At 38.0% G+C, this 16,121-nt stretch overlaps 1 long non-coding RNA gene across 2 annotated transcripts; it reads left to right on the top strand.

Moving 5' to 3' along the window:
• Positions 1-11,878: 11,878 nt before the first annotated feature.
• On the top strand, positions 11,879-12,778 carry LOC119892086. Of its 2 annotated transcripts, none has more exons than XR_005442511.1 (3): positions 11,879-12,019; positions 12,152-12,288; positions 12,400-12,778. It is a non-coding gene; the product is annotated as an uncharacterized LOC119892086 (long non-coding RNA). The 2 variants fall into 2 exon arrangements; XR_005442510.1 differs by having other exon boundaries at positions 11,880-12,019; positions 12,152-12,284.
• The last annotated feature ends 3,343 nt before the right edge of the window (positions 12,779-16,121 follow it).

The following is a 16,121-nucleotide window of genomic DNA, read 5'->3' as shown; positions in this document are numbered from 1 at the left end:
AACTCAAGACAAAAGACAACATGAGCATGGGGGAAACCTCCCTGTACAAATATGTGGAGGGGATCAAGAAACTGATAAAATGCTGACTTAAATCACCAGAAGTGTATTTTCTCCCATGTGTGTTTACTCCACAGTCTACTGGAGAGAGTCTGAAAGGGTGCCTTTAAAGCCAAACCGACTGTGTACATTTAATATCATGGTAAAAAAAAAAAGGTAATTTCCTCTTACATCAGATCATCTGAGGTTTAGCCGGAGCTCACTGACCTCGCAGCTGGACTGAGCAGTGGGGGGACTATGGGGGAAGAGTGCTAACACTGAGCATAGCCTAATGCTTTCTAAACTGACCAAAGACCCACTGGGCCCAATCACTACCATTAGGTAGGGTATTTACAGCGGAAGATCCACTAATGGAATTTATAATCACCTGGTTGCAGGAGACAACTGTTTTTAATCAGATTGATCCAAATAAGCATTATCATCTACTTTTTTTTATGCAGATATTTTGTTTCAGTGTCCCATGAATAGTTTGGGAGTTTGACACCTCAACTCCCACCTTAATAAATCCCTACCCCCATTAGATCCATCTCATGAGAGGGAAATTTCCAGACTTTAGATGTTTAAATCCATCTGTCCAGCATTCTACTTTGCTCCATTGGTAGAAGATTTTTACAATGGCTACCCAAAGGGACTATTCATGCTCCTTCACCTATTCATCCATTCACTATTATTAAATCCATTTCCATTCAACATATTTTTTTTCCTTTTCAAATAAAATCATTAAAAGTATCTTTTGTTGTGTGGTCTCTCTCTCTCCGACATAAAAGCAGGGATATAGTTCCAGACACCACTGACGCACTTTCAGGACTCCAGACTGAACGACACAATATTTCACTCCCGAGTGTGTCGTCGCTGCTCCCCAGTGAATACCCAAAATTATCAAATGGAAGAATAAAAAGAAAACTCCAGTCCCTCACTCCACAGCTACAATTCAGCCACACTCATCTCAAAAGACAAAAATTCACACCAAGTGTACAAAGTATTACCTACTCTGTTCATGACAATAATAAAGTGAATTCACTTAAAAGCTATTATCCCTGAATGGTTTTACTCATCAAGTCTGCAGCATTCAAAGATGGCAAGATGAAGACAAAAATGAGCACAAGTGAAAAGCTGATGTGTGGATTGTGGTAAAAAGGGAATTAACACAAAATGTTTCCATTCAGTTTTTTTAAACATTGATATTTCTAATATACCTGCATACAGTGGTGGGATAAATATTCTGATCATTTACTTAAAGGGGCTATATTTAGTTTTTAATGAAATCACCAATTTGTGAATGGGTTGTAACCTCACACAAAATCCCTACTTTCTCTGTCCCTTGGAACTGCCACTATTCTGCCCCCTATGTGAAGAAATCAGTTTGGATTTAAATTCCCACACAAACTCCATGTAAGAATGGAAAACAACAATGAAGTTTTGTGTGCTGAAGCGCGTCAGGACAAATGATAATCACACCAACGTCAGGAGAAAACACAATCAACATTGGAAAGGCATTTGAGTCATGAAAAAAAACCATCGCTTTGTTTTGGATATAAAAACCGATCCAGAGTTGGCTTTCATCCTATTGGACAGGTAAACTAACATTTCTGCAAAGCATGTGAAACATATTGTGATTTTGTGTTTTAGTTGGCTCAAAGTAGATAACGTTAGCTTGCCGGCTAGAGTCAGCCAGTTGCTAAAGTTATCGGTGCAAAATGCTAAAGTTGTAACATTAGGACTTGCCGCATTACTTCACCAGCTGACACGACCCATATTACTATCCTCTGTACCGGGATTATGTCAAAGTGTTGATTTTAGCCTGTAAGAAAGCAAATGTGGAGCCATTTGTTCTACTAACAATAGTGATGCAAGGCAATGTTTAATTTAAAGTTATTTTCATATTACTGATACTCAGGTATACAGCTTCTTCGCCAGTCTCAGTTGCTGTCAGTTAACTTACATGGCCCACATAATGTACAATAATGCAACATAACGGTGCTGATCTACAACACAGAGGAAGACCCATCCAGCAAGTTACAGAAAAGTTTCTTACTACGGTCTAACTGATACTAAAGTGTCTCACATTTAATATTCAGTCTGGCTCACTAACAGTTTTCGTTATCATCCAATAAATTTTAGCTATGCTGACATTGCTGAGCCTCTCTTGTGAAAGATACACGCTGATGTATCATGTCGGCTAAATGCAAATGTAGTAACATGCAAGGATTAGTTCAACATCAAGCTGATAAAAATATTACTATAACGTTGCAGTGAGAGTTTACCTGAGTTTCTAGCATTATGTGTGATGCCGTCTCTTGTTATGTCTTTTTTGGTCAATGCTAAGTGCTCACTTATGAATTTGAGCACACGCAGGAGGACATATGCAGGAGCACATGCTTGGAGTGGTTGCAATGTGAAACCTCCCTGCTAGAGGCCACTGAAAACTAAACATGGTGCCTTTAAAGTTTAGCTGAAATTAAATTGAATGTTAGCTACAGCATATATATCTGCTCTGTGTTATTACACCTGAAAAATCAGAAACCAAATATTCTTCGGTTTCCTGATAGCAGCTCCTTTCTTTTCATTAATTTTGTCAGATTACTGATATTTCTCGACAACACAGATTGAGAATTTATTTCCATACAGCCAATCAAATTGCTTCAATTTAAACCATATTTCTACAAAGCAGTAAGTTTCAGCATTCAATCATAGGCGCTAAAGAACAGCCAGACAGCGGTGCCAAAGGCTTTAAATTACAACCCACATTAGCTTCACTGCTAGTCTCCTTCTATCTTGTTAACATGAACACGTCTTCTCCTGCACCTTAATTTGCGGAACAAGCAACCAAACAAACATTCACCAGGGTGCATTGCTAACACCAGTTTGCAGGCTAGCTAGCTAATTAGCTGGTCAGCTGCAGCACATTAAGCAGCATGGTGGTGATGGCGCTGTTGTTAAGACACGTGCCTTTGGTGTGGGAGACCTGGTTTAGATTCCAGCTGCAAGACACTTAACTTCTAGTTGCTGGAGAGGCGTGTGACCTCTGACATATTTAGCACTTGTAAGTCGCTTTGGATAAAAGTGTCAGCTAAATGAGTAAAATGTCAATGTAAACATACACTGCAACATGCTGTCTGTCCATGCCTTAAGCTGCAACACAAGTTGGTTTACCTTTGTCTCTCTTCCCCTTCCATAGCTCAGGCCGCCAGCTACTATCAATAAAAAAAATAAAAACGAGCAATTCTGATAAATTACAAGTAAAACCCTTACATTCAAATTTAAAAAAATACAGAATTATTTTCAACAATATGTGGACAGATATCAAATGTTAAAGTACATATTATGCAGAATGGTGACTATCAGTTACTTACTTTAATGTTGTAGATGGTTGAGGTAAATGTTATTTGAAGTTTTGATTTTTGGTATTTTAGTCTATCACAAAACATGAAGTTTTAGAGTTACCTTAAAATTGTACTTAGATACAGTATTTGAGTAAATGTACTTACTTTTCACCAGCATATAGCATATTTTGAAAAAATAGCTGCATGTCTGAGAAAAACAGAATAACAAAAATAATTTCTGATTCAATTAAAAACACTGAGACTCCGTTGAACATGACCAATAAAGACACAATGTGAAGATCTGCTGTTAATCTTCAGTGTATGCCATCATACTCTTTCTTGCAGCATTATTACAGCACACATGTATTTATATAATGAGACACCCCAGTGTAATATTATGCAATGCACCGCATATGATTGCATTGTTTTTCAGTACACTGCCTAAGATAAGATATACGTCCCCATTTCTCTGAGCCCTCTCTTGTTTCAATGCTTCTTTGATGAATTGTAAATTACATTCCTGTGAGAACAGGGATGAACTACATGGATCTATTTTTTAATGGGAAAAACCCCCAGAAAAATTCATGTAAAGGTCATGAGAGAGACTATTGTATAGACTTTTTGAACATACAGAGAGCAGTGATTGTATCCCACTTCTCCCTTCAACCTGCCTTCTTACTCTTACAGGTGGACCATAATGTGTCCAATGCTGCCATCTGCTGTTCACTGGGTCACAGTGCACCTAATTACATTTTGTAGGAGAAAAAGTAAACAAAACTTATCCTGAAAAAATATATTTGCATGTTCACCTCAGTATCAGATAGATACTGTCCAAGGATTTTTATCTCACCTGTCAGGTCTAATCTGATGTCACATTAATTCAAACTGCACATGATATTCGTTTTTAATATGATGATTTCTTGAATTCAATCTACAGCTATTTTTAATAAGACTATCTTTTGTATCCATGGCCTAATTTCCACACAGGAATCATGACAACTTCACAATATCTTATCTTTTATCTACTTTATTTTGAAGAAACAAATGCCTTGTTCTGGGTCCATTAACTGTACAAACAGATCCACCTGCTGTTTAGACTTTATTATCCACAGCAGCTCTGTTAAGGTGCATGTTGAACGACAAGTGGGGCAGAATGGATAACTTGTCCTGGATGAATCTGCTGCATCTATCTTACTTATCTTTATCTTACTTAAATGCAAACTTGTTATGAAAGGAGATAAAGGAGCTGGTTGCAATAATCTTCAGCGAAGAATAGCATGTTCTTCACAGCGCAGGCAAACATCTTACTCAGTGGACAGCATCAGTCCTTGATGTATCATAGCACACACCGCCCTAAATGTAATGTCCCTCCCCTCCTTGTTCTCTACATGTTCGTAATGTTATCTTATACCTCAGTACCTAAATATGGGGATGGTCCCATTCTATTACCACCCCCTGAAGAGATGAACGATATCGCTATGGTGATAACCATCCCGGCATTGGCCCTAAAACTAAAACGTTGAGGAAAAAACTGTGGCACCTGGAGGCGGCAGTGATTGATGATGTACTGTGGTCAATGTGACCATCCAATCATAGCTTAATAAGGACTGTACGAAGCAGGAACATTTCACGCTGAATCCTATGTGGGTGAAAAAGAGAAGTTGTCAGGGCGCAACAGGTTAATTTAGATGCGATTATTCCCACATTTGGACCGACAGCGATTCAAAATGGTGTCAACATCATACCTGAAGACTTGTATCTGCAGAAAGCTAATGCCCATGGTGGCTCAGCCAAGGAAAGGATGAAACACGTTTACCTGCATTCACACTGCTGTCTGCTTCCTGCTGTTATGTGGCATGTAACTCACAGGATGTCTGTGATTTCCTAGTGCCTTTTCAAACACACCTTTCACAGCCAGCATGAAGAAGAAGTAACTTGCTCATATGAGGAACAAGTGTTTATGTCTACGCTGTGACACCCTTCTCCTCTTCTTTAGCATTTAGCATTTTCAGCAAGTGACAAGGATTCCTTTATATACATATATGTATATATATATATATATATATATATATATATGTGTGTGTGTGTATGTGTGTGTGTGTGTGTGTGTGTGTGTGGATAAAGCAATGTGGATAAAGCCGGTTTACACATTCTTCCTTTTCTGAAACCTTTCATATAGTTTGGCTGACTTTGTTTGATTAAGACCTTGTTTGATTAAGACTTGGAAGTGTACGGAGAAAACCTGCTTGTATCCTCGTATTGTCTGCCTCAGGTCTCCCAGTAGGAAGAATGTTGGTACACAGAGATAGTCAATATTGACCCGAGTTTCCTTGGCTTTGACCTTTGACCTTCCTTACACTTTTTTGAATGGTTGCAAACTCTGATAACTGTGGAATTTCATTTTGTACATGACTATTTATACCATAAATGGATTGCAAAATTAGAAGTTGATAGGAGAGGGTGCCACCGGTAACAAAAAAACCCTTTTAACAATTAAAACCTTGTTGATGCATTGTCTGTGTGTGTGCAGAATGCAATAATGGGCTGAAATATTATTGTGTATTTCTTCCAAAGCAATAAATATTAGAAGAAACTTGTTGTGAGCTCAGAAAGTTTTATAAATCTAGCAGGTGTCAAGAGAAACTTGCTCAAAAGTTATGTAATATCTTTAATGCATTATGTATGTATGTTGAACTGATGTTTTTAATCTTTTGTAATATACTGTTGGTATGTTTTATAGACAGAAACACTGATTTTTAAATATCTTGTAATGCTTATATGAAAGTACAGGATTAATGCAAACATCACATCCATAAAAATAATTGTTGTTCATAGTTCATACTACAGTCACATACCTTTTTTGTGCGATAGCGAAATTAATTCATAATAAGAGACTAGAGATGCCTCATTGTTCTGTCATTTTGAGAGGTTTTGTCCAATAATATGCAATATTCCATAGTAGTTTTATAGCATTAGGATTCTAATCACCTGTTTATTAAGAGTAACTGAGTACAGTCTGACTTTTGACCCTGAGCAAATCTAAATAGAATAGGCTCATTCACTGAACCTGTCCCTAACCATAACACTGGTATTTCACCTCTGCTCCATTACCTTGAACAGTGACAGATATAAATTAGTGTGGGAGCAAACACACTGAGCCAAAACCTTAGTGGTGGTTCAATTGAGGTTTAAGGGATTCTAATACTAGCTCATTTTCTGCAGCTTCACTGCCCAGGGCTTTTCTCCACATGATGGTGTGTCCAAAGAGGCTCTGAGGGGCTACTTTACAGTCTACCAACTGCAATTTTCTCTGGTCAGCAGAAACTTTATTCTTGCATTATATATGTAAATGGTTTGATCGTACCATTCAGCTCACCACTGAAGATAGTATGGCATGAAATTAACAACTGTAGTATTCCACGTAAAAAAAAAAAAGGTAAACTAATGTATGCATGTGGCAAAAGAAAGGCAAAATTAACACAACATTCAGGACAGGCCCATCTGTTGTTAACCTGGTCTAAGAAGCACTACAATGCTTCTTCTCTGCTGCTTTATGTTCATATATTCCTCTCATGTGCACTTGCTTTTTCTTTGCTTTCCTGTGACAGTAGTTATATATATTTCAGCACAGGGGATTATTGTGGCCTTTGATGATAGCAGACAAAGTATTTTTCATTGCTTTGGGTCCTATCTTAGGAGAGAAAACAAGCTATTGCTGCTCAGTCCACCTGTCAAAAAATAGAAGCATAACCATAGATAATCCTTATGAGAATTCACCCAGAAAAAAAGATATTAGAGACTTTTGCTGTGTAGTCAGCTTCCCCTTGCTTTTCCCACATCATCTGAGGAGAGAAGTGGAAGAGCAAAACAAAAGGGCAAAAACTAAAGATAAGTGCTTTTAAGAATCATTTTTAAACTAACATACCAGATGTGCTCACTGGCTGCTTTTTGCCTTGAGAGAATTCTTTTCACCTTGTGAAGCCGTTTTCAGAAATCTTGAGAGTTCTATAATCCATGGAACTTCTCAAAACCGTACCTATGATCAGGTGCACACATGGGAAATCAAATGCTACCATCCATTCCAGCTGCTTCCTCCCACTGTTTGAAAAATGTGTGCAGGATCCTCTCAACAGTGTGAAATTACTCCCCTGGGTGGGCAGAGAAAAGGCACTCAGCCAAAGAATGTCACCTGGATTACACTCAATGTCCCCTCATTTGTCATGACTCTCCTGCACAGCACAGGCACAATTTATAGAAATGTCATTTTTTTTGTGGTGCACTATAAACTGTTGTTGCTGATGCTGTTTTTTGTTGTCATGTTGAGAAACAACCTTGTAGCCTTCGGGATTGTTTTGCCAAGAATCCTTGTCCGTGCTCTCAGTTCCACTAACGATTTAGCAGTGTCTGGAAATAACTCTATCCGCAACTTTTACAGCCATTTACTTTTACACTCACAAAACCTTTTTTTTCTTCTAACTTTATAGATTTATAATAGGAAAACAGGACATTCATGCTCTTATTAATTATTTCATTTTTGTGAGGACTGACAATGCTTCTCTCTGTGTGTTCATTACACTTTTTAGTCTTTTTACAGTCGATTTGCAGAAAAATCAGGAAATAATCCAAAATAAAAATGCAAAGGGGTGAATAACAGAAATGTGTCCTTGTTGCAGACTGAGTGTGATTGGTATGACTGTCACATTGTGCCCCAGGAGTTTGAAGTAGAATTTCATAGAGGAAGCAGGGGAGGGTCTCTTTTGGAACTCTGCATTTGTTTTGAAGTTTGCTTCCAATTATCATGATTAAGTCACTTCCTCAGGGTAACATTTGGTATTTAATGTGAACATGTCACACACACTTCCAAAGCTGGTCCTCATTTATTCTGGACTACATTCTTGTGACAGTGTACTTTAAATATTTACTAGATCAAAGCACATCTTTATACAATGATAGGCACAGTATTTAAAGTATTTGAAAAAGGATATTCTTTCATGTTGACTATGTCAGAAAAATAGTTGTATATATTTTAATAAGGTAGTGGCACACGTGCCGGGCGTTACTAAGTCATATCCTCTCATCGCTAATAAAACTACACTATGTGTCTTGAATCCCCACAGTCTTTATTGGCTGTGCTTGCGTCACCGTTAAACACCACTCAAGTGTGCTCAGTTCGTGCCAAGTGTGTTATGATAATTAGGTATGCTTGTTTTCTGTTATGTATATCTATATACATATAGATATGTCTAATTTATTAGCATGTAGCAAAACAGAGGGTTAAATGGTTTCTGGGAAAAGCGTGTGTGTTTGTTTTAGTGCTCGCTTCTTCAACAGGAAGAAAAAGGATTTGGTATTAGGGTTACATTTAAATTTAAATTCAAATGAGGGATAAGGTAAGGGGTTGTAGACATACATTACATCAATAACTATTCTCACTGGAGGACCTCAGTAACACAAACATGTGTTTGTGTATTTGTGTTTGTGTGCATCACAGGCACACATGTTAAATCTGCATGCACAAATGTGTCACTGACTTTGGTGTCTCAGTGTGCACATCTATGTTTGCACTGCAATCTGTCTGTGCAGTTATGGAGCCTTGCCGAGCTTTTCTGTGGGTGTTTTACTGGCTGTCACTCCAGCAATCTATCTTGTCTCCTCACCCAGCTGCCGATTTGCTACAAGCTACACAGGGAATTTGCTCAAGGGATTACACTCTGGGTTTAAGCCGGAACCTGACAAATTATATTATTTATTTCATCTGAGCAACACAATAACCATCCATTACTTTTATATATACTTTTTATACTGTATCTCTTTACTCAGAAAGGATCTACAATAGGATGGTTAATCAATTGAAATTAAACAGAATTATTGTATGTTAAAGTCAATGTGAAAAATGTACAAGAATTGATGAAAGAAAAAAGTTTTGTCTGCTTTCTAAAAACTGACATGTATGTAGTCAAACATGTATTTAGTTTCGTGGGTCGTGAGGAAAATTTTTAAAAACTAAACTAAAAAATATGTAGGGCGGCAGAATGTTTTTAGAATGATGAAAATATTTAACTCAGACTAACAAAAAAAATGTTCTCTTTGCCTTGATTTCAGATATTCACATTATTCCATCAGACAGGTAAATATAAAGGGTCAGTGGTCATTGCACAGCCTTACCATATGTTTTACATGCCTTTCTATTCCCAAACTGCAGCTTCGCTCTCAGAGGATGATGTTTGAGGCAGGTTTTTGCTCCACAGAAACACTAAAAATGTCAGTAGAGTTGTTTTATTACCATGCAAAGGTAATAAAACTATCTTCTCTTTATGCCCCGGGTTTGCGTTTACTATCTCTTTATGGATCCTCGCTTATTCCAGAGTATATATCAGTCTTTATTGTATTTCATTATACATTCACAATTTTTTTTCCAGAAGAGGAAGGCAACAAGTTGAAGCACAGACAGCTACTGTGTTAGTTACAGTGTTGGCATAATTACATAAGATACAGAACAAAAGAAGACATTGATAAAGAGCACAGCTGCTTGCATTTAACTGCCAACCATATGGTGGTCGGGCAACAAAGTGTATTCAGCTGGAGACCTCTACAACTCTGCTGTAGCAAGGACAGAAAGTCATAGAAAGAAAGTCCTTCCTGCCATCACAATACACAACTCCCCTCTGGGCAAGGAGAGGAGGCTGAATGACATGTGAATGACAAAGGACATTTCATTATAGTTTAACATCATACTCGACACTCTCAATATTAGCAAGTGATACTAAATTGCACATCCTGAATATGCGCACAGTTGCACTTGAGTATACATCTCAGATTTGTAAATATGCTTTTGTAAAAAGAAGAAAGAGGACATTTTAGTACATTATACGTTAGTTTGTGTAAACATGTCTGGTCTGTAAATGTTTGTATCTATCTATCTATTTATTTATCTATCTATCTCTCTATCTTTGTATCTATATGATGCTCATGCTCTGCTGGGGTTTGCAGTGCCTCTTACATGACAGAACATACAATGGGACGACCCTCAACAACAATATGTGCTGTACATTTCATTATTCTTTCCATCATTATTTTCTCATCCCACAGCCAGGATTTATTTTCATGTATGTTTTCAATACATTGAGTCATGCTGGTCTCCTAAGACAGCCAGTGATTCACATTACACTAGATTACATAATGTTACACTATCTATATTGTGTCACGTCTACAGCAACTTACAGGCTCCTCCGAGGGTCTGCAGTAATCAGTGTGGTCTTTATCAGTACGCTGGAATGTTAGTTGTGTTAATGCACAGTGTTAGTTTAATGACATCAGCTATTACTGCATCATGCAGTCATTAACCAGAGCTACAGTAGAAGCCACTGGAACAGACAACTGGGTTAAAGGCTTAGAATTAGTCCTTGTGTTAATCATGGTATATTGTTAACATTATAATACTAAAATAAAACCTTGGTCAGACCTGCTCTTTTAGTCGGCAGTGGCTGAAATGTTTCAGTGGTGTATTGATGAACGATGCGTTTGGTGCCGTGACACTCAAGTTGACCTGGTTGCTAGTACTGACACAACAGAAATAATTCACAAGAGAATTACCCAATGAGGCACTCTAATATTTAAGAAGAAACCCCTGAGCAAGAAGGAATTACACACACATTTTTAAAAGTGTCATTTTGGAGCCCATTTACTGCACATTCAGGGCATATTTACTGCAAGAAGTCGCAAACAGTGCCACGTTTTATTGAGTCGTGTGACGACAGAAGCACAAGGATAGCCACTATTCAGTTTAAAGCTTTGGAAATCACACCTGAAACACTGGTTAATACTGTTTCTCTCTGAGATGTAATTTGAAAATGTAATTTGGGAGACCAGTTTTCCGTTGTTACGCCATTTTATAAACGCAGTTACTTAATTTTCTGTTGTTAATTTGTTCTTGATGATGTACTGTCTTTGAATTTAAATGTAAACATTCATACATGTGGATGTTTGCCTGTGTAACATTTAGTAACATTTGCTCCTTAACACTGTGACATTCCAGAGTCTCAGAAGTATTACATCATTTACCAAATGGTATCACTTTTTAAATTTACATGCAAAATATCAATGTTAAATGTCTACAAACAATGGATTTAATCTTCCTGTCTGTTACAGTAACTAAACAGACATATATATAGCTTTTAATTAAATTTTTATTTGAGTTATTTGGTCATAAAAATCTGAAGTCTTGTGGTTTTATTATTATTTTCACTCAATTCATGGATTTACATTTAACAGATAGAGCACAGAATATATCTTTTGTGACTTTTAAGTTTTGCTTGTATCCAAGATTTGTTTTATATTTCTAGGAATTCTTCATGCTATATGCCCGGTGTTTCCCAACCCTCTCCAGGAGTACCCTAGTCCTGCATGTTTTAGATCTCTCCCTGCTCCCACACAGCTGATTTAAGCAGCTTCAGCAGTTCATAACGAGTTGATCATTTAAATCAGCTGTGTGGGAGCAGGGAGAGATCTAAAACATGCAGGACTAGGGTATTCCAGGAGAGAGTTGGGAAACAGCCTTCATAAAATGTAGTTTAGCAACTGAGGACTAATATTTTTTTTCTGCTTACTGAGAGGAAGTATTTTGGTAGATTCAATTAAATGTATGATTACTATTATTAATTATCCTGTCATTACAGTTTTATTTGTGTCAGGAGGGGCTTTGCTTTCTCCCCTATCCTCATGTTTCTTGTGTTTCCCTCTCCTTGCTGTCTTTGTATGTCTCTGTCTGTCAGTCTGTGTGTGGTTGTGGTCGGGTCATCCTGGCTACCTCTCTCCAGCTCACCACCTGCAGCTCCACTCACCTGAGGCTCATCGGCAGTCAACCCACTCTGTTAAAAACCCCGGCTCTACAGTCCTTCCCTGCCAGTTCGTCAGTTAACCTTCAGTAGTAACATGCATTTCGGTCCTCCGAGTATTTCTACTGCCTTAGTGATTTCCTTGTTGCCTTTTGCTAACATCTTTTTCCTCTGCCTGTCTTCAGTGTACCTCAGCCGTGTTTGGAGTCACTGCCTTTCTGTCTGGAGAGAGCCCAACTTTTTTTGCAACTTTTCCACGCCAAATCTAAGAACCCCCGCTCCATCCTGCCCGCTCGCCTTTCACCCAGTCCTGTATTTAAAAAAAAAACCTGAGTTACCGTTCATTTGCTTCCTTGTCTGCTTTTGGATCCATTAAACTGAAACTTAACCTAAGTTGATCACAAATAAAATAAAGTTTCCTTTATTTTTAGAATTTCACTTTAGAACAGGCTTGTAATTTCACATACAATACATTAAAACGTATTTTATGTAATTTATCTTGATTTACATTTATTGTGGGCTTGTGTATTGTTACCTATTGTTAGGAGTAGTATCCGCCAGGTGGAGCTTTTGTGTGGAGTTTGCATGTTCTCCCTGTGTCTATAAGGGTTTACTCCAGGTTCTCAAGTTTCCACCCACAGTGCAACTTAGGTGAACTAAAATTGAAAGGTGTGAGATTGATTAATTTCTACTCTGTCCAGGTCGTACCCTACCTCTGACCCAGTAAGAGGGCTTCCAGTCCCCCTTGGCCCTGCACACGATAGAGCAAGCTCACATGATAATGATATATTTATTATTTTTCCAGTAAAAAAAATCCACCCATGATTTTGCATTTTATATCATGAAAGAAGCATAACTTAAAAATGTCTGGGTATTCAATCAATTCTACATCAGTAGGCCTTTCCCAGGTCCTGCAGAACAATATCTGCAGGCTGTCATTATATAAGCAGCTGCCCTCGCCAACACATGTGTTCAGTGCCCCTGCTGTGGAGACTTGGAGTTTGAGTTTTCTGTTTGTGCATCACATGTATATTCTTCACACTGTCAGCTCACCACTGAAGTTTGCATGTATTTAAATTAACAACTGTAGTATTCCATGTTCATAAATACCACCATGCCAAGTCTAGTTATAGTTTCCAGCATAATGGCCTACATGTGAGTTTGTACGGGAATGTACAGCATGTCAGCAACCACAACAATTAAACTAAGCTACAGAAACAGTTAGTCAGACAGTCTAGTTAAAGACAATGAATCTGTTGTCAATTTGTACAGTAGCGATGCATAGTTACCTTGGCAATGGACAGAGGCCATTAGTGGGTGGGGAGAGGCAATGGGCCAGGAAGAGCTTTTGTTGCATTGTGAGATTTGATTTGCTAGAACATGCAAGTATCACTGCAGACTGCTTAAGAAGAGTTCATCTGCGAAAACCAAACACTATTCTTCAAATAAATATAACCAACACCGGTTTTAATGTATATTCACTTGAATGTACAAAAAACGTGAATATGGAAAAAATAGAATGAAAATAAAAATGGATGAAATAAAAACAGAGATATGTTTTTTGCAAATGAACCCTTCTTATGTTTCAGACAAGATTTGTTTGTACTTGCCTTTGCCCTGCTCTAACCCCAATCAGATAACTAAACCCACAGGACATTATCAGATAAAGACAAATCTCAGGTGTCCCTCCTTGCAGTCTTAAATGCTTGAGGAAGCATATGGGACCCCTCAGAAATAAGTGGTAACAAATGTCCCCCCCCACCCCCATTTTTTGTAACAATGGATCAGTGTTGTTGAGCGGAAACATTTGCAGCAGCGCAGCAGAGCGGTGGTTGTTTCTCAAGCTGTGATCTAAGCCAACAGATCTTAAAAGCTAAAAAAGCCCCTCTCCATCATCAATTAGTCGGCATCAATAGACTTTTATGACAACTCAAAACATATGCATGAGACAAACTGCACAGCAAATCTTATATTTATTTATCCATACATTTCATTTTCTTTTGTGCACATTGATTAATGCCATTCCAAATCTAAAAGAGGATGGAACATTGATTTAAAGGCATGGCTATCCATCATATTTATGATGCTCTTACATTTTCAATTGCCAGCACGTTTTAAAGATTATTTAAGGAATACTCATTATATGTTTTTTTATCCACATGTTATTCATTTAAGTTCCACCTCTTCAGGATGGATGCAGGAGACCTTGCTGAAGCCTGCTGGGATCCGCTTATTATTGAAAACAAATCTGGGCCTCTCTCAAAGCGAAGCATCTCATGCTGGGAGTGACCCAGAAAAGACGGACACAACTATGACCTCAGTCTCTGCTGAATCAGCTTTATGTTACAGATATCATGATCCGTTTCCTGCTGTCAGCTGCTGCTTTTCACTCACTGAAGTAGATGTGAAATCAGTCAAAACATCAACATGGTCAGTGTGTAACATTTGTTTGACTTAACCTGAGTTGAGGTACTGTTTCTTTCTGAATTTTCTTGAATTCTGAATTCTTACAATTCATATTACTTGTTTGAGTGATGGGGAGTAACAGATACTGATTAAAAAAAGGTATTGTAGACATATAATTACAGTAAAAAGCGTTGGTGTCATCTGAAAGCATACTTTAAAATTAATCAAACTGACTATACACATACAGTAAGTGCATCAACTTTGAATTAACAGTTCCTGCTAACACAGGAAATTGCCCTTGATGTTTAATTATTTCGTACTTACAGTTTGTGACATGTTACCACTACTGTGGTTCTGTGCCCGGTGTCATGCATTCATCATGTTTAACCACCCTTATTTAATGCTTGCATGTGGAGGTGCTGAAATGCCTTTGCTAGAAAAACTATACACTGCTCAGGGGCTTTGGAAATAATATTTTCTTCATAATTGGAGCCCGAACTTGGCAAATAGCGGCTCACAACCTTTCTGCTTTTACTGACGGATTTCAAACATCAGGGTGTACTTGGGTATTGATGGTAACAAAACGCACATTCAGAGTTTCCACATTGCGTCAGATGCCTCTGAAAGAAAAATCACTTCAGTGTAGCTCACTGACTGTTACCCTAACTTAAAATTTAAACAAGGCAGATGACAATACCAGGCTCTAGTATCTGTTTATCACTGACATTTTGTCACCTATACAACTTCATCAATAATGTATTTGACATTTAGCCTGTGCAGGTTTTCCAGGACTATGTGTTTTTGTCACATTACTGTATGCTGGTGGGAAAGTTAGAGGACTAGATGGGAAACAGCTTAATGTTCAGTAGCCAATGAGTTTTATTGCCCGGCAGGGAATACAGCATGCACGTTGTCCAGTCCAAGGAAATTATGTTCATTATGTTGCATAAACCCCATAGATCAGAATGTGAATGCTTTTACTTTATTTCTTTTAAAGGCCAACTTAATATCTTAATACATTTCATGAGGTAACTTCATCCTGTATTGTCAGTTTGGCGTGCTTTGTTTTCTTCAGCTGCAGCATCTGGCGTATTTTACAAGACAGATGAAAGATTGTGAATATAAGCACAAAGGCAGCGTCCACCCATCTTTATCCATCCATCTTGGTTGAACTGTGGAGGTCTTTGTGTACTGTATATACCAACATTACACAAAGAACATTATTGTTCCACACATGGTTCTTCAGGTTGTTGATTGGTTCTGCAATTATTTTCCCATGAAAAGAGCATGCGAGGTAGAATGTGCTGCTGAGTCACTGCTGCACGTGAGATAAACACAGAGATACACAGGGCTTTCCCCAGAATTCCTGCCTGAGTCTGTTTTCTGTGTTATTGGCTAAAATTTGTAATGTATGCACTAAATGCCCAATATTGAAAGGCAATGATGGTGGTCCATTGTTGTGTGCTTTCAGAAGAGCCCAGAAAGGTACTGTTGATGCTTT

The sequence above is a fragment of the Micropterus salmoides genome, unplaced genomic scaffold, assembly GCF_014851395.1.
Source record: "Micropterus salmoides isolate LMB-PRFRI ecotype aquatic unplaced genomic scaffold, ASM1485139v1 Ms_hic_scaffold_7, whole genome shotgun sequence".
In the NCBI taxonomy this organism is placed as follows: Eukaryota; Metazoa; Chordata; class Actinopteri; order Centrarchiformes; family Centrarchidae; genus Micropterus; species Micropterus salmoides.
Note: the sequence above shows the minus strand (reverse complement) of the source record. Positions and strands in the feature narration are given on the sequence as shown.